The 17,812-nt window shown below is 40.2% G+C and overlaps 6 non-coding genes across 6 annotated transcripts; all 6 read left to right on the top strand.

Moving 5' to 3' along the window:
• The first annotated feature begins 620 nt into the window (after nt 1-620).
• On the top strand, nt 621-785 carry LOC135013880 (U1 spliceosomal RNA). The gene has a single exon (XR_010212471.1). It is a non-coding gene; the product is annotated as a U1 spliceosomal RNA (small nuclear RNA).
• A 149-nt stretch (nt 786-934) lies between these two features.
• Nucleotides 935-1,097, top strand: LOC135013879 (U1 spliceosomal RNA). Its single transcript, XR_010212470.1, has one exon. It is a non-coding gene; the product is annotated as a U1 spliceosomal RNA (small nuclear RNA).
• A 674-nt stretch (nt 1,098-1,771) lies between these two features.
• On the top strand, nt 1,772-1,935 carry LOC135013873 (U1 spliceosomal RNA). Its single transcript, XR_010212464.1, has one exon. It is a non-coding gene; the product is annotated as a U1 spliceosomal RNA (small nuclear RNA).
• Nucleotides 1,936-2,087: 152 nt separating this feature from the next.
• Nucleotides 2,088-2,250, top strand: LOC135013877 (U1 spliceosomal RNA). Its single transcript, XR_010212468.1, has one exon. It is a non-coding gene; the product is annotated as a U1 spliceosomal RNA (small nuclear RNA).
• Nucleotides 2,251-2,924: 674 nt separating this feature from the next.
• On the top strand, nt 2,925-3,088 carry LOC135013872 (U1 spliceosomal RNA). The gene has a single exon (XR_010212463.1). It is a non-coding gene; the product is annotated as a U1 spliceosomal RNA (small nuclear RNA).
• A 152-nt stretch (nt 3,089-3,240) lies between these two features.
• LOC135013884 (U1 spliceosomal RNA) lies at nt 3,241-3,403 on the top strand. Its single transcript, XR_010212475.1, has one exon. It is a non-coding gene; the product is annotated as a U1 spliceosomal RNA (small nuclear RNA).
• The last annotated feature ends 14,409 nt before the right edge of the window (nt 3,404-17,812 follow it).

Raw genomic sequence — 17,812 nt, 5'->3', positions numbered from 1 at the left:
CTCTTTTCTTGAGCCGCTCCCTTCTATGCCCTTGCGCACTATCCTGACTTCTCCCGTCTGCTTACTTTGTGCCTTCCAATGCACAATGCAAACTACAGGTAGTGCTGCAGGGCCCACACCCTTTTACTTGCCGTTCAGAGCAGCTCTGGAGCTGTTACAGTGCCCAGCTGCTGCAATAAATCAGCTTGAATGCTTCAGGGGATGGGGCATGGCCAACATGAGCCCCACACCAAAGGAGGGTGGGGTGTTTAATGCGAACTAGGGGTCATCCAAGCACCGCAAAAGGCCGCCATGCCCTGCACGCCCCTTTTCTCTTTTCATATGCAGATGAGGGTTGAAGCCAACTTTGACCCACTGCTTGGATGACATCACCGTATGCAAATCCGTCTTCTGCAGAACTTCCCCCAGGAATGCTTGCACTAGTTGTTGCATTTGGTTTGTTGTTTGGGGGTGCTTCAGTATTAGGCAGCCTTCTGCCCTCCCATGTTCATCTGAAAATATGTGTTCTCCCTGCAGTTGTTGTCCCCAGATGAGAGTTCCCTTGTGCTGCCTCAGTTGAATCTCCTTTACTTGACAGAGATGTGCATGAGCAGCGGCCCTCCCCAGCCCTATCCCAAATCATACTTATTTTGCATAGGAGATACCATGGTCATGAAGATTACTCTCCCAGGGTGAGGTTCATTCATTGCATTCTGGGTATGCTGACCCCTGTGATTTCCCCAAATGTGGGAAACGCGACTGCTTTATTTGTTGGTAGTGGGGGACTGTGTTTGTGTTTTCCTCTGATCTCTGGTAAAAGTCAGATTTCTTTGTCTCAGATCTTCCTCTAGCCTTGTTCTTCTTTCGAGAGTTCCTTTGTGCTGCCTCAGTTGGATCTCCTTCACTTGACAGGGGGGTGCCCGAGCAGCGACCCTCCCCAGCTCTAGCCCAACTCCTACTTACCTGCCAGGTGAGATACTATGATCATGAAGGTGCTTCTCCCAGGGCAAGGCTCACCCATTGCACTCTGGGTGTGCTGCTCCTGCGATTTCCCCAAATGTGGGAAACTTGACTGCATAATTTGTGTTTCCCCTGGTCAGGTCTCGTATAATTCAGATCTCTTTGTCTCAGGTCTCTCTCCAGCCTAGTTTGCTGTCTGTTTCCACTTCTCTTTTCTTCAGCAGCTCCCTTCTATGCCCTTGCGCACTATCCTGACTTCTCCTCCTTTCTGCTTACTTTGTGCCTTCCAACGCACAATGCGAACTACAGGTAGTGCTGCAGGGCCCACAACCTTTTACTTGCCTTACAGAGCAGCTCTGGAGCTGTTACAGTGCCCAGCTGCTGCAAGAAATCAGCTTGAATGCTTCAGGGGCTGGGGCATAGCCAACATGAGCCCCACACCGAAGGAGGGTGGAGGTGTTTAATGCAAACTAGGGGTCAGCCAAGTGCCGCAAAAGGCCACCATGCCCTGCACGCCCCTTTTCTCTTTTCATATGCAGACGAGGGTTGAAGCCAACTTTGACCCACTGCTTGGATGACATCACCATATGCAAATCTATCTGCTGCAGGCCTTCCCCCAGGAATGCTTGCACTAGTTGTTGCATTTGGTTTGTTGTTTGGGGGTGCTTCAGTATTAGGCAGCCTTCTGCCCTCCCATGTTCATCTGAAAATATGTGTTCTCCCTGCAGTTGTTGTCCCCAGATGAGAGTTCCCTTGTGCTGCCTCAGTTGAATCTCCTTTACTTGACAGAGATGTGCCTGAGCAGCGGCCCTCCCCAGCCCTATCCCAAATCATACTTATTTTGCATAGGAGATACCATTGTTATGAAGATTGTTCTCCCAAGGTGCGGTTCATTCATTGCACTCTGGGTATGCTGACCCCTGTGATTTCCCCAAATGTGGGAAACTCGACTGCATTATTTGTGATAGTGGTGGACTGTGTTTGTGCTTTCCTCTGGTCAGCTCTGGTAAAAGTCAGATTTCTTTGTCTCAGATCTTCCTCTAGCCTTGTTCTTCTTTCGAGAGTTCCTTTGTGCTGCCTCAGTTGGATCTCCTTCACTTGACAGGGGGGTGCCCGAGCAGCGACCCTCCCCAGCTCTAGCCCAACTCCTACTTACCTGCCAGGTGAGATACTATGATCATGAAGGTGCTTCTCCCAGGGCAAGGCTCACCCATTGCACTCTGGGTGTGCTGCTCCTGCGATTTCCCCAAATGTGGGAAACTTGACTGCATAATTTGTGTTTCCCCTGGTCAGGTCTCGTATAATTCAGATCTCTTTGTCTCAGGTCTCTCTCCAGCCTAGTTTGCTGTCTGTTTCCACTTCTCTTTTCTTGAGCCCCTCCCTTCTATACCCTTGTGCACTATCCTAACTTCTCCTCCCGTCTGCTTACTTTGTGCCTTCCAATGCACAATGCAAACTACAGGTGGTGCTGCAGGGCCCACACCCTTTTACTTGCCTTACAGAGCAGCTCTGGAGCTGTTACAGTGCCCAGCTGCTGCAAGAAATCAGCTTGAATGCTTCATGGGATGGGGCATGGCCAACATGAGCCCCACACCAAAGGAGGGTGGGGGTGTTTAATGCGATCTAGGGGTCATCCAAGCAGCGCAAAAGGCCGCCATGCCCTGCACGCCCCTTTTCTCTTTTCATATGCAGATGAGGGTTGAAGCCAACTTTGACCCACTGCTTGGATAACATCACCATATGCAAATCCATCTGCTGCAGGCCTTCCCCCAGGAATGCTTGCACTAGTTGTTGCATTTGGTTTGTTGTTTGGGGGTGCTTCAGTATTAGGCAGCCTTCTGCCCTCCCATGTTCATCTGAAAATATGTGTTCTCCCTGCAGTTGTTGTCCCCAGATGAGAGTTCCCTTTTGCTGCCTCAGTTGAATTAACTTTACTTGACAGAGATGTGCCTGAGCAGCGGCCCTCCCCAGCCCTATCCCAAATCATACTTATTTTGCATAGGAGACACCATGGTCATGAAGATTGTTCACCCAGGGTGAGGTTCATTCATTGCATTCTGGGTATGCTGACCCCTGTGATTTCCCCAAATGTGGGAAACTCGCCTGCATTATTTGTGGTAGTGGGGGACTGTGTTTGTGTTTTCCGCTGGTCAGCTCTGGTAAAAGTCAGATTTCTTTGTCTCAGATCTTCCTCTAGCCTTGTTCTTCTTTCGAGAGTTCCATTGTGCTGCCTCAGTTGGATCTCCTTCACTTGACAGGGGGGTGCCCGAGCAGCGACCCTCCCCAGCTCTAGCCCAACTCCTACTTACCTGCCAGGTGAGATACTATGATCTTGAAGGTGCTTCTCCCAGGGCAAGGCTCACCCATTGCACTCTGGCTGTGCTGCCCCTGCGATTTCCCCAAATGTGGGAAACTTGACTGCATAATTTGTGTTTCCCCTGGTCGGCTCTCGTATAATTCAGATCTCTTTGTCTCAGGTCTCTCTCCAGCCTAGTTTGCTGTCTGTTTCCACTTCTCTTTTCTTGATCCGCTCCCTTCTATGCCCTTGCGCACTATCCTGACTTCTCCCGTCTGATTACTTTGTGCCTTCCAACGCACAATGCGAACTACAGGTAGTGCTGCAGGGCCCACACCCTTTTATTTGCCTTACAGAGCAGCTCTGGAGCTGTTACAGTGCCCAGCTGCTGCAAGAAATCAGCTTGAATGCTTCAGGGGCTGGGGCATAGTCAACATGAGCCCCACACCGAAGGAGGGTGGAGGTGTTTAATGCGAACTAGGGGTCATCCAAGCGCCGCAAAAGGCCGCCATGCCCTGCATAACCCTTTTCTCTATTCATATGCAGATGAGGGTTCCAGCCAACTTTGGCCCACTGCTTGGATGACATCACCGTATGCAAATTCGTCTCCTGCAGACCTTCCCCCAGGAATGCTTGTACTAGTTATTGCATATGGTTTGATATTTGATGGTGCTTCAGTATTAGGCAGCCTTCCGCCCTCCCATGTTCATCTGAAAAGATGTGGTCTCCCTGCAGTTGTTGTCCCCAGACGAGAGTTCCCTTGTGCTTCCTCAGTTGAATCTCCTTAACTTGACGGGGGAGGGGCTGCCCGAGCAGCCACCCTCCCCAGCCCTATCCCAACTCATACTTATTTTGCATATGAGATCTCTATATCATGAAGATTGTTCTCACAGGGTGAGGTTCATCCATTATATTTTAAAATAGGAAGGTTCAAATTACATATTTGAATTGCATCTATGTGCTGGATTCAAATGTCCCCCCCCCCCTTCCTTTCTCAATTGTGCCCGTCAGCAGCTATTCTAAGGTTGCTGCCAATGGGTGTGACACATTAATTTCTTCTGTGGGGTACACTGGACTCCACAAGGATTCACATTGGGGTGTAGAGTAGGATCTTGATCTGAGGCACCAACCGGCTCAAAGCTTTTGACTGTTCCCAAGATGCTCAGTGCATTCTCCTCTATAACCCCGCTTCCATGAACAGGGAGCTCAGTTTGTAGTTGTTGCCTTCAGTAGCAGGCCACTTAACAGGGGCCTGCCTCAAGCAGCCTATTCTTAGCTATTAATTTTGACAAGAAAAGAAGAACTTTTTTTATGAGAATCTACAAGGGCTGCAGCAGGCTAGGTCTAATAGACATCTTTACTGCAGCTTCATCACTCCCAGCGGCACTGTATACTCCCGTGCCCTGGTTGCTGGGTCACTGCAGTGGAGGCTCCGGTTTCTTCCTAAGGTCAGTCACACACAATGTAACACCCCGGTATAACAAGTGTGTAAACTATGTGGAACAGGTCAGGGATACCTTGATGGACTATTCCTCCTTCAGCAGCAGCTCTTCTCTATTCCTGGCAGAGAGGCAAGGTTTCCCCAGACACAAAGAAAGGCAGGCAGGGCTTTGTATGAAAGAATAAATGGTTTACCACATAACTCAGAAAAGGAACTGATTACAGTAGGGAAGGGAAAGATTTGATTCAAGCAACTTAAACACAGACACCATATACACTTTAAGTCATTACACAAATGGTAATATAACTAAATCTGAGATTAATACTATGTTGCTTAGTAATAGAAATCAACTTATGCAGACAATATTTAAGTCCCAGATAACATTGGTGTCACTGCAGGGAGTCTCTATGTGCACGTTGGGGCCCGGTTATGTTGTTACATAGTTATATGCAGCTATTGTCTCCTTTAGCTGTGAACAAAATTTTGTAGCTCTGTGTAGTAAAGATGATTGTTTAAAACAAACTGGAGCTGCTTCCCATGTAAATCGCTGCATAGGTATAGTAAATATAGGATAATGTCCTTTGCAGTGGAGTAGGTTTCAGTATAAATATGGATTTATCTCACCCAGTCAATAGATGTTTCTGAGGCAGTTTCCCCTCAGATGTAGGCCAGTCAGCATTGGTATAAAGGCTTTATACTCTCCTGTCTCTGACACTTGCTGTGCACTCTCTTGGCTGAGAGTGTCATGGCGTTCTTACTTGTTAATTGCTGCACTTCCACTGCTGTATTTTGCACTACTGCTTACTCTCTCATGCAATTTTCAGCTTATTTGTCTCCCCTCTCTCAGCTGCTCATCTCTGCGTAATGGCGTCGCCAGCTCTTTCCTCACCATGGCTCCAACTGACTTCTCAAACTGCTGTTCAATTTTCTTTTAAATAAACTTTATTTAAAATGGCACAGGCAACTACACTGTTGTCAAAAATGTCCTTGTTGTTATGGGATATCACACGTGCCCCCCCCCCAAAACATGCGTGTCCTCACGCATTTTGGTTTTATCCCTATATAAACTTCTCACTATATCCAGTCACATTCATTAGTGAACACAGATTATGTCTGAAACATTAACATTTATCAACATTTTTAACATCAGTATCTGATAGGTATAATTCCTTTTGTGCTATAGTACATTAACACATGCTCCTGGAGCAATCGGTTGAAATCTGGACAGTATATGGTCTTGAAAAGTTTGTCTAGGAAACCTCAACCCCCCTGCCATGGATGAGTATTGAACTCTTTCTAAACTGTCTTTGGGACATGCTGTACAAAACTGCAGCTGACTATGGTGGTTTTCTGTTTTGCAAGCCCTAGTCTTCTTGCCTCCTTGTCGGTGACAAACCACCTTAGTCTGCTGTAAATACATTTTATGAGCCTCTTCCATTCCATCTTGGGATTCAGTATCACAGCTGGTTTGGGACAATGGATTCTGGAGAGAAAGAGGCAGCAAGGTTCTTCTTACAGAACAGGTTGGACAGTTTCGGCACCATCTCTTGATGTCTTCCCTCATTTCAACCCAAAAGAACTTTTTCCAGATGCTTGTTTCCATCCTTTTGCACCCAGGGTGACCTGACTTGTCGTGATATTCTTCAAGCACATAACAAGCACTTTGTCTTGGAATTACAAGTTGACTGATCCTATAATGAGTATTAGGATCCACACTACATCGAACCAACTGTCCTTTCTCTTCAAACAGCCTTTCTCGCTGTCTCAACAACTTCAGGAGTTCTGGCGAGGATTCTTGCCTTTGTCGCTTGGTCAGGTATTTCCCAATCTTCAGTAAGGCTTTGAGGTGTCTTATCATCTGACTTTTATCTTGCAGGTGGTCAAAACTGGTTCCTTGAATAGGTTGCTCACAGTTTCTAGAACTGGATGCTATATTATTCATGCCTAACATTGAAGCATTCTTTCGGATAATCTGGACACTGGAGATGGGCATTTCTATCATTATTTGGCTAGCCTTATTTTTTTCATGTTCCTCTCTTACAGATAATTCTGTTATCATTCTTCCCTTTTGTTTGGCTATCCCAGGTTGAAGGCCTTGTTTCTCCTGGAGCTTGTCAGTTTGAAACTCTCCTTGGAGTGCTGCTACGAGCTCCTCACAGCAGTTCCGCAACACATTCATGCCCACTATCACTGGAGGCAATCCATCATCTTGGGCAGTGGTGATGATGAAGCCTTGCTGTGGTAGCACTGTTCGTCCGATTTGAATTTCAGCTTCCGAGTATCCTTTGCAAGGGATGCAGTGCCCATTGCTTGCAATCGGGTTTATCAATGTGGAAGTTGACGGAAACATCTGTTCCTCAGTCCAATGCTGCTCAAACTGTGTTGCTTGTATTGTGGTCACTTGTGATCCAGTGTCTAAGAGAGCGGGCATTGAGACTCCATTGATGCAAACTTGAACCACCGGGCTTTGGCTAACATAACGGGTTAACCACATGAATTTGGAGTTTAAATGATCTGGCTGCTCAAATTCTCTCTTAATTTGTCCGCTTCCTTCACAGCTTTGAAAAATGGGTCGCCTTTGGGAGGCAAAGTGGTTGGAAAAAAGTGTCTCCCTGTTTCTATGTAGGTCCCATTGGGAACTGTTCAGTGGTCTCCTCTCCTGGCACCATTCCATTTCTTCATGGAGCAGTGCCTGCTGTCTCTTCAGAATCTGCAGGTCTCTGCGCATCTCTGTCACACCACGTGTCAGTTCAGCCAGCAGACTTCGTAACTCACTAGAAGAGTCAAATATGCATGTCTTTGAACATGGCACTGTCACTCCTTTTACTGTAGGTGGGTAAGTAGCTCCTTTAAAACTTGACTCCTGGGCATCAGAATTCTCTTGATACCGTGGCATCTCTGGAATAGACTCTTGTGGAACAGCCCCTGAAGTAAGACTGGAGCCTAGAACTTTAATCGCAGCCTCTTTAAAATCCAGGAATGTGCTTCCAGGCTTCTGCAATCTCAATAGTCGCAGCTGAGTTTTACAAATTCGCCCCTTGCACCTTCAGTGAACTGGTCCAATAACATTTTCTCTTTGTCATGCACTTGCTCAGGGTCTGCTTGCTGAACATCTCTGAGTGCTTCCTGCAAGCTGAGGGCATAGCCCCGTAGTGACTCTCCTGGTTGTTGCTTTCGAGCAAAGAAGTGCATTTTAAGTTCTGACACTGTCCTTGTGTCAAATGTGGTAGCAAGCCTGTTGAGGATCTGGTCCACAGTCTTCTTCTCTTCAGTAGGCCAGGAAGTAACCTCTCTAAGTGCAAGCCCTTTCAACTGTCCCATCAAGATCTCCACCTTTTGCTGCTCTTTCAGCGGGTACAGACGAAACAAAGACTGCAGTAGTATCCTCATCAGTTTATTTTTGTCAATTACCATTTTAATAATCGGGTAAAGAAAATTTAGTGGATTTTTGAAAGAAAACAATACTGTCAATATACTATTAAAACAAATTAAAATGGTAAAAGTTATTGTACTTTAAGTAAAAATAAAAGAGCAAAAATATCAATCCCAGTTTTGGATTACTTTAATTAACAAAAAAAAATGCATATAGCAGAGGATAGATTCAATCTGCCTACCTCTGGGCTATGGACCCAGCATGCTTCCATTACAGTACTCTGCTGCACATGTAATTGCAAGAGATCCTGAAGCACTCACTCATCATGGGAAAGTACCAATGTGTTTCTTCATTGGTTGATGGAAGAAACATCTTACAAAAACTCTCCAGATTATTGACTATTTAAAGTTTTTCTTGGAAACGTTCTAGATGAATGCTTATCAGCCTTTGTCAGTATGTACTTTTGCAAAGTGTCGCTGTGGCGCAATCAGTTAGTGTGTACGGCTATTAACCAAAAGGTTGGTGGTTCAATCCCACCCAGGGACGTAATTGACCTTGTTATCAGATTTTGGTGATCTTTAAGTAGACAAGTCAAAATTTCAAAAACCCCTGTTATGGTGTAGGGTACCTGGCCTTCTCTGATGTAATCAGAGTTAGATTTGATTCAGTGATTTTATAAAAACAGCTAGGAAGCACAATTTAGCAGTGGTTTGCAGAGAAAAAGAAATATGCTGGCAAAAAAATCCAATTGAGTGATTAAACAGCTCTTCATTTTCTGGCTTTACTTTTATGCTAACAAATTTGTACTCTGAAAAGTGTCCACAAAGCCAAATATCTGATTAACATCTTTGTAGGAATGGTTTTTCACCTATTACTAAATTAAACTTGCTTCATTGGAAAGGCAGCAAGATGCATCCTCATTTCAATATCTACTGAAATAATACAGGTTGACACCAGGAAACATTAACGCCACTGCATCCTTGCTGCTTTCTCATGTGGAAGTCTGTTTAATGTGAAAACAAGGTGATATCTAATTAGCACACAGGTAAGGAATTAAGAAAATCTTTATTTAAGGGTGAAGATGTTTCTCACAAAATCGTTGCTCCAATGCATCATTGAAATTCAAGCTGGAAAGATGATTTTAATACATCACTTGTACATTTTGTATTGCTCTTCTGGTGACAATGTAGTTTGTTTTTGTCAATTACCATTTTAATAATCGGGTAAAGAAAATTAAGTGGATTTTTGAAAGAAAACAATACTGTCAATATACTATTAAAACAAATTAAAATGGTAAAAGTTATTGTACTTTAAGTAAAAATAAAAGCTAAAATATCAATCCCAGTTTTGGATTACTTTAATGAACAAAAAAAAATGCATATAGCAAAGGATAGTTTCAATCTGCCTACCTCTGGGTTATGGACCCAGCATGCTTCCATTACAGTACTCTGCTGCACATGTAAGTGCAAGAGATCCTGAAGCACTCACTCATCATGCGAAAGTACCAATGTGTTTCTTCATTGGTTGCTGGAAGAAACATCTTACAAAAACTCTCCAGATTATTGACTTTTAAAAGTTTTTCTAGGAAACGTTCTAGATGAATGCTTATTAGTCTTTGTCAGTATTAACTTTTTGCAAAGTGTCTCTGTGGCGCAATCGGTTAGTGTGTTCAGCTATTAATCAAAAGGTTGGTGGCTCAATCCCACCCAGGGACGTGATTGACCTTGTGATCAGATTTTGGTGATATTTAAGTAGACAAGTCAAAATTGCAAACCCCCTCTTATGGTGTAGGGTACCTGGCCTTCTCTGATGTAATCAGAGTTAGATTTAATTAAGTGATTTTATAAAAAAAACAGCTAGGAAGCACAATTTAGCAGTGGGTTGCAGAGAAAAAGAAAAATGCTGGCAGAAAAATCCAATTGAGTGATTAAACAGCTCTTCATTTTCTGGCTTTATTTTTATGATAACAAATTTGTTCTCTGAAAAGTGTCCACAAAGCCAAGTATCTGATTAACATCTTTGTAGGGATGGTTTTTCACCTATTACTAAATTAAACTTGCTTCATTGGAAAGGCAGCAAGATGTATCCTCATTTCAATATCTACGGAAATAATACAGGTTGACACCATGAAACATTAACGCCACTGCATCTTTGCTGTTTTCTCATGTGGAAGTCTGTTTAATGTGAAAACAAGGTGATCTCTAATTAGCACACAGGTAAGGAATTAAGAAAATCTTTATTTAAGGGTGAAGATGTTTCTCACAAAATCGTTGCCCCAATGCATCATTGAAATCCAAGCTGGAAAGATGATTTTAATATATTACTTGAACATTTTATATTGCTCTTCTGGTGATAATGTAGTTTGTTTTTGTCAATTACCATTTTAATAATCGGGTAAAGAAAATTAAGTGGATTTTTGAAAGAAAACAATACTGTCAATATACTATTAAAACAAATTAAAATGGTAAAAGTTATTGTACTTTAAGTAAAAATAAAAGAGCAAAAATATCAATCCCAGTTTTGGATTACTTTAATTAACAAAAAAAAAATGCATATAGCAGAGGATAGTTTCAATCTGCCTACCTCTGGGTTATGGACCCAGCATGCTTCCATTACAGTACTCTGCTGCACATGTAAGTGCAAGAGATCCTGAAGCACTCACTCATCATGGGAAAGTACCAATGTGTTTCTTCATTGGTTGATGGAAGAAACATCTTACAAAAACTCTCCACATTATTGACTTTTTAAAATGTTTCTAGGAATCGTTCTAGATGAATGCTTATTAGCCTTTGTCAGTATGGACTTTTGCAAAGTGTTGCTGTGGTGCAATCAGTTACTGCGTAAGGCTATTAACCAAAAGGTTGGTGGTTCAATCCCACCCAGGGACGTAATTGACCTTGTTATCAGATTTTGGTGATCTTTATGTAGACAAGTCAAAATTTCGAAAACCCCTGTTATGGTGTAGGGTACCTGGCCTTCTCTGATGTAATCAGAGTTAGATTTGATTCAGTGATTTTATAAAAACAGCTAGGAAGCACAATTTAGCAGTGGGTTGCAGAGAAAAAGAAATATGCTGGCAAAAAAATCCAAATGAGTGATTAAATAGCTCTTCATTTTCTGGCTTTATTTTTATGCTAACAAATTTGTTCTCTGAAAAGTGTCCACAAAGCCAAGTATCTGATTAACATCTTTGTAGGGATGGTTTTTCACCTATTACTAAATTAAACTTGCTTCATTGGAAAGGCAGCAAGGTGCATCCTCATTTCAATATCTACTGAAATAATACAGGTTGACACCAGGAAACATTAACGCCACTGCATCCTTGCTGCTTTCTCATGTGGAAGTCTGTTTAATGTGAAAACAAGGTGATATCTAATTAGCACACAGGTAAGGAATTAAGAAAATCTTTATTTAAGGGTGAAGATGTTTCTCACAAAATCGTTGCCCCAATGCATCATTGAAATTCAAGCTGGAAAGATGATTTTAATATATCATTTGTACATTTTGTATTGCTCTTCTGGTGACAATGTAGTTTGTTTTTGTCAATTACCATTTTAATAATCGGGTAAAGAAAATTAATTGGATTTTTGAAAGATAACAATACTGTCAATATACTATTAAAACAAATTAAAATGGTAAAAGTTATTGTACTTTAAGTAAAAATAAAAGAGCAAAAATATCAATCCCAGTTTTGGATTACTTTAATTAACAAAAAAAAATGCATATAGCAGAGGATAGTTTCAATCTGCCTACCTCTGGGTTATGGACCCAGCATGCTTCCATTACAGTACTCTGCTGCACATGTAAGTGCAAGAGATCCTGAAGCACTCACTCATCATGGGAAAGTACCAATGTGTTTCTTCATTGGTTGATGGAAGAAACATCTTACAAAAACTCTCCACATTATTGACTTTTTAAAATGTTTCTAGGAATCGTTCTAGATGAATGCTTATTAGCCTTTGTCAGTATGGACTTTTGCAAAGTGTTGCTGTGGCGCAATCAGTTACTGTGTAAGGCTAATAACCAAAAGGTTGGTGGTTCAATCCCACCCAGGGACGTAATTGACCTTGTTATCAGATTTTGGTGATCTTTATGTAGACAAGTCAAAATTTCAAACCCCCTCTTATGGTGTAGGGTACCTGGCCTTCTCTGATGTAATCAGAGTTAGATTTGATTCAGTGATTTTATAAAAACAGCTAGGAAGCACAATTTAGCAGTGGGTTGCAGAGAAAAAGAAATATGCTGGCAAAAAAATCCAATTGAGTGATTAAACAGCTCTTCATTTTCTGGCTTTATTTTTATGCTAACAAATTTGTTCTCTGAAAAGTGTCCACAAAGCCAAGTTTCTGATTAACACCTTTGTAGGGATGGTTTTTCACCTATTACTAAATTAAACTTGCTTCATTGGAAAGGCTGCAAGATGCATCCTCATTTGAATATCTACTGAAATAATACAGGTTGACACCAGGAAACATTAACGCCACTGCATCCTTGCTGCTTTCTCATGTGGAAGTCTGTTTAATGTGAAAACAAGGTGATATCTAATTAGCACACAGGTAAGGAATTAAGAAAATCTTTATTTAAGGGTGAAGATGTTTCTCACAAAATCGTTGCCCCAATGCATCATTGAAATTCAAGCTGGAAAGATGATTTTAATATATCACTTGTACATTTTGTATTGCTCTTCTGGTGACAATGTAGTTTGTTTTTGTCAATTACCATTTTAATAATCGGGTAAAGAAAATTAAGTGGATTTTTGAAAGAAAACAATACTGTCAATATACTATTAAAACAAATGAAAATGGTAAAAGTTATTGTACTTTAAGTAAAAATAAAAGAGCAAAAATATCAATCCCAGTTTTGGATTACTTTAATTAACAAAAAAAAACGCATATAGCAGAGGATAGTTTCAATCTGCCTACCTCTGGGCTATGGACCCAGCATGCTTCCATTACAGTACTCTGCTGCACATGTAATTGCAAGAGATCCTGAAGTACTCACTCATCATGGGAAAGTACCAATGTGTTTCTTCATTGGTTGATGGAAGAAACATCTTACAAAAACTCTCCAGATTATTGACTACTTAAAGTTTTTCTAGGAAACGTTCTAGATGAATGCTTATTAGCCTTTGTCAGTATGTACTTTTGCAAAGTGTCGCTGTGGCGCAATCAGTTAGTGTGTACGGCTATTAACCAAAAGGTTGGTGGTTCAATCCCACCCAGGGATGTAATTGACCTTGTTATCAGATTTTGGTGATCTTTAAGTAGACAAGTCAAAATTTCAAAAACCCCTGTTATGGTGTTGGGTACCTGGCCTTCTCTGATGTAATCAGAGTTAGATTTGATTCAGTGATTTTATAAAAACAGCTAGGAAGCACAATTTAGCAGTGGTTTGCAGAGAAAAAGAAATATGCTGGCAAAAAAATCCAATTGAGTGATTAAACAGCTCTTCATTTTCTGGCTTTATTTTTATGCTAACAAATTTGTTCTCTGAAAAGTGTCCACAAAGCCAAGTATCTGATTAACATCTTTGTAGGGATGGTTTTTCACCTATTACTAAATTAAACTTGCTTCATTGGAAAGGCAGCAAGATGCATCCTCATTTGAATATCTACTGAAATAATACAGGTTGACACCAGGAAACATTAACGCCACTGCATCCTTGCTGCTTTCTCATGTGGAAGTCTGTTTAATGTGAAAACAAGGTGATATCTAATTAGCACACAGGTAAGGAATTAAGAAAATCTTTATTTAAGGGTGAAGATGTTTCTCACAAAATCGTTGCCCCAATGCATCATTGAAATTCAAGCTGGAAAGATGATTTTAATATATCACTTGTACATTTTGTATTGCTCTTCTGGTGACAATGTAGTTTGTTTTTGTCAATTACCATTTTAATAATCGGGTAAAGAAAATTAAGTGGATTTTTGAAAGAAAACAATACTGTCAATATACTATTAAAACAAATGAAAATGGTAAAAGTTATTGTACTTTAAGTAAAAATAAAAGAGCAAAAATATCAATCCCAGTTTTGGATTACTTTAATTAACAAAAAAAAACGCATATAGCAGAGGATAGTTTCAATCTGCCTACCTCTGGGCTATGGACCCAGCATGCTTCCATTACAGTACTCTGCTGCACATGTAATTGCAAGAGATCCTGAAGTACTCACTCATCATGGGAAAGTACCAATGTGTTTCTTCATTGGTTGATGGAAGAAACATCTTACAAAAACTCTCCAGATTATTGACTACTTAAAGTTTTTCTAGGAAACGTTCTAGATGAATGCTTATTAGCCTTTGTCAGTATGTACTTTTGCAAAGTGTCGCTGTGGCGCAATCAGTTAGTGTGTACGGCTATTAACCAAAAGGTTGGTGGTTCAATCCCACCCAGGGATGTAATTGACCTTGTTATCAGATTTTGGTGATCTTTAAGTAGACAAGTCAAAATTTCAAAAACCCCTGTTATGGTGTAGGGTACCTGGCCTTCTCTGATGTAATCAGAGTTAGATTTGATTCAGTGATTTTATAAAAACAGCTAGGAAGCACAATTTAGCAGTGGGTTGCAGAGAAAAAGAAATATGCTGGCAAAAAAATCCAATTGAGTGATTAAACAGCTCTTCATTTTCTGGCTTTATTTTTATGCTAACAAATTTGTTCTCTGAAAAGTGTCCACAAAGCCAAGTATCTGATTAACATCTTTGTAGGGATGGTTTTTCACCTATTACTAAATTAAACTTGCTTCATTGGAAAGGCAGCAAGATGCATCCTCATTTCAATATCTACTGAAATAATACAGGTTGACACCAGGAAACATTAACGCCACTGCATCCTTGCTGCTTTCTCATGTGGAAGTCTGTTTAATGTGAAAACAAGGTGATATCTAATTAGCACACAGGTAAGGAATTAAGAAAATCTTTATTTAAGGGTGAAGATGTTTCTCACAAAATCGTTGCCCCAATGCATCATTGAAATTCAAGCTGGAAAGATGATTTTAATATATCACTTGTACATTTTGTATTGCTCTTCTGGTGACAATGTAGTTTGTTTTTGTCAATTACCATTTTAATAATAGGGTAAAGAAAATTAAGTGGATTTTTGAAAGAAAACAATACTGTCAATATACTATTAAAACAAATTAAAATGGTAAAAGTTATTGTACTTTAAGTAAAAATAAAAGAGCAAAAATATCAATCCCAGTTTTGGATTACTTTAATTAACAAAAAAAAATGCATATAGCAGAGGATAGTTTCAATCTGCCTACCTCTGGGTTAAGGGGCCCAGCATGCTTCCATTGCAGTACTCTGCTGCACATGTAAGTGCAAGAGAACCTGAAGCACTCACTCATCATGGGAAAGTACCAATGCGTTTCTTCATTGGTTGATGGAAGAAACATCTTACAAAAACTCTCCAGATTATTGACTTTTTAAAGTTTTCTAGGAAACGGTCTAGATGAATGCTTATTAGCCTTTGTCAGTATGTACTTTTGCAAAGTGTCTCTGTGGTGCAATCGGTTAGTGTGTTTGGTTATTAACCAAAGGGTTGGTGGTTCAATCCCACCCAGGGATGTTATTGACCTTGTCATCAGATTTTGGTGATCTTTAAGTAGACAAGTCAAAATTTCAAACCCCCTCTTATGGTGTAGGGTACCTGGCCTACTCTGATGTAATCAGAGTTAGATTTGATTAAGTGATTTTATCAAAAAACAGCTAGGAAGCACAATTTAGCAGTGGTTTGCAGAGAAAATGAAATATGCTGGCAGAAAAATCCAATTGAGTGATTAAACAGCTCTTCATTTTCTGGCTTTATTTTTATGCTAACTAATTTGTTCTCTGAAAAGTGTCCACAAAGCCAAGTATCGGATTAACATCTTTGTAGGGATGGTTTTTCACCTATTACTAAATTAAACTTGCTTCATTGGAAAGGCAGCAAGATGCATCCTCATTTCAATATCTACTGAAATAATACAGGTTGACACCAGGAAACATTAACGCCACTGCATCCTTGCTGCTTTCTCATGTGGAAGTCTGTTTAATGTGAAAACAAGGTGATATCTAATTAGCACACAGGTAAGGAATTAAGAAAATCTTTATTTAAGGGTAAGATGTTTCTCACAAAATCGTTGCCCCAATGCATCATTGAAATTCAAGCTGGAAAGATGATTTTAATATATCATTTGTACATTTTGTATTGCTCTTCTGGTGACAATGTAGTTTGTTTTTGTCAATTACCATTTTAATAATCGGGTAAAGAAAATTAATTGGATTTTTGAAAGAAAACAATACTGTCAATATACTATTAAAACAAATTAAAATGGTAAAAGTTATTGTACTTTAAGTAAAAATAAAAGAGCAAAAATATCAATCCCAGTTTTGGATTACTTTAATTAACAAAAAAAAATGCATATAGCAGAGGATAGTTTCAATCTGCCTACCTCTGGGTTAAGGGGCCCAGCATGCTTCCATTGCAGTACTCTGCTGCACATGTAAGTGCAAGAGAACCTGAAGCACTCACTCATCATGGGAAAGTACCAATGCGTTTCTTCATTGGTTGATGGAAGAAACATCTTACAAAAACTCTCCAGATTATTGACTTTTTAAAGTTTTCTAGGAAACGGTCTAGATGAATGCTTATTAGCCTTTGTCAGTATGTACTTTTGCAAAGTGTCTCTGTGGTGCAATCGGTTAGTGTGTTTGGTTATTAACCAAAGGGTTGGTGGTTCAATCCCACCCAGGGATGTTATTGACCTTGTCATCAGATTTTGGTGATCTTTAAGTAGACAAGTCAAAATTTCAAACCCCCTCTTATGGTGTAGGGTACCTGGCCTACTCTGATGTAATCAGAGTTAGATTTGATTAAGTGATTTTATCAAAAAACAGCTAGGAAGCACAATTTAGCAGTGGTTTGCAGAGAAAATGAAATATGCTGGCAGAAAAATCCAATTGAGTGATTAAACAGCTCTTCATTTTCTGGCTTTATTTTTATGCTAACTAATTTGTTCTCTGAAAAGTGTCCACAAAGCCAAGTATCGGATTAACATCTTTGTAGGGATGGTTTTTCACCTATTACTAAATTAAACTTGCTTCATTGGAAAGGCAGCAAGATGCATCCTCATTTCAATATCTACTGAAATAATACAGGTTGACACCAGGAAACATTAACGCCACTGCATCCTTGCTGCTTTCTCATGTGGAAGTCTGTTTAATGTGAAAACAAGGTGATATCTAATTAGCACACAGGTAAGGAATTAAGAAAATCTTTATTTAAGGGTAAGATGTTTCTCACAAAATCGTTGCCCCAATGCATCATTGAAATTCAAGCTGGAAAGATGATTTTAATATATCATTTGTACATTTTGTATTGCTCTTCTGGTGACAATGTAGTTTGTTTTTGTCAATTACCATTTTAATAATCGGGTAAAGAAAATTAATTGGATTTTTGAAAGAAAACAATACTGTCAATATACTATTAAAACAAATTAAAATGGTAAAAGTTATTGTACTTTAAGTAAAAATAAAAGAGCAAAAATATCAATCCCAGTTTTGGATTACTTTAATTAACAAAAAAAAATGCATATAGCAGAGGATAGTTTCAATCTGCCTACCTCTGGGTTATGGACCCAGCATGCTTCCATTACAGTACTCTGCTGCACATGTAAGTGCAAGAGATCCTGAAGCACTCACTCATCATGGGAAAGTACCAATGTGTTTCTTCATTGGTTGATGGAAGAAACATCTTACAAAAACTCTCCACATTATTGACTTT

The sequence above is a fragment of the Pseudophryne corroboree genome, unplaced genomic scaffold (assembly GCF_028390025.1).
Source record: "Pseudophryne corroboree isolate aPseCor3 unplaced genomic scaffold, aPseCor3.hap2 scaffold_2781, whole genome shotgun sequence".
Classification (NCBI taxonomy): Eukaryota; Metazoa; Chordata; class Amphibia; order Anura; family Myobatrachidae; genus Pseudophryne; species Pseudophryne corroboree.
This window is presented reverse-complemented; position numbering and strand designations above follow the sequence as displayed.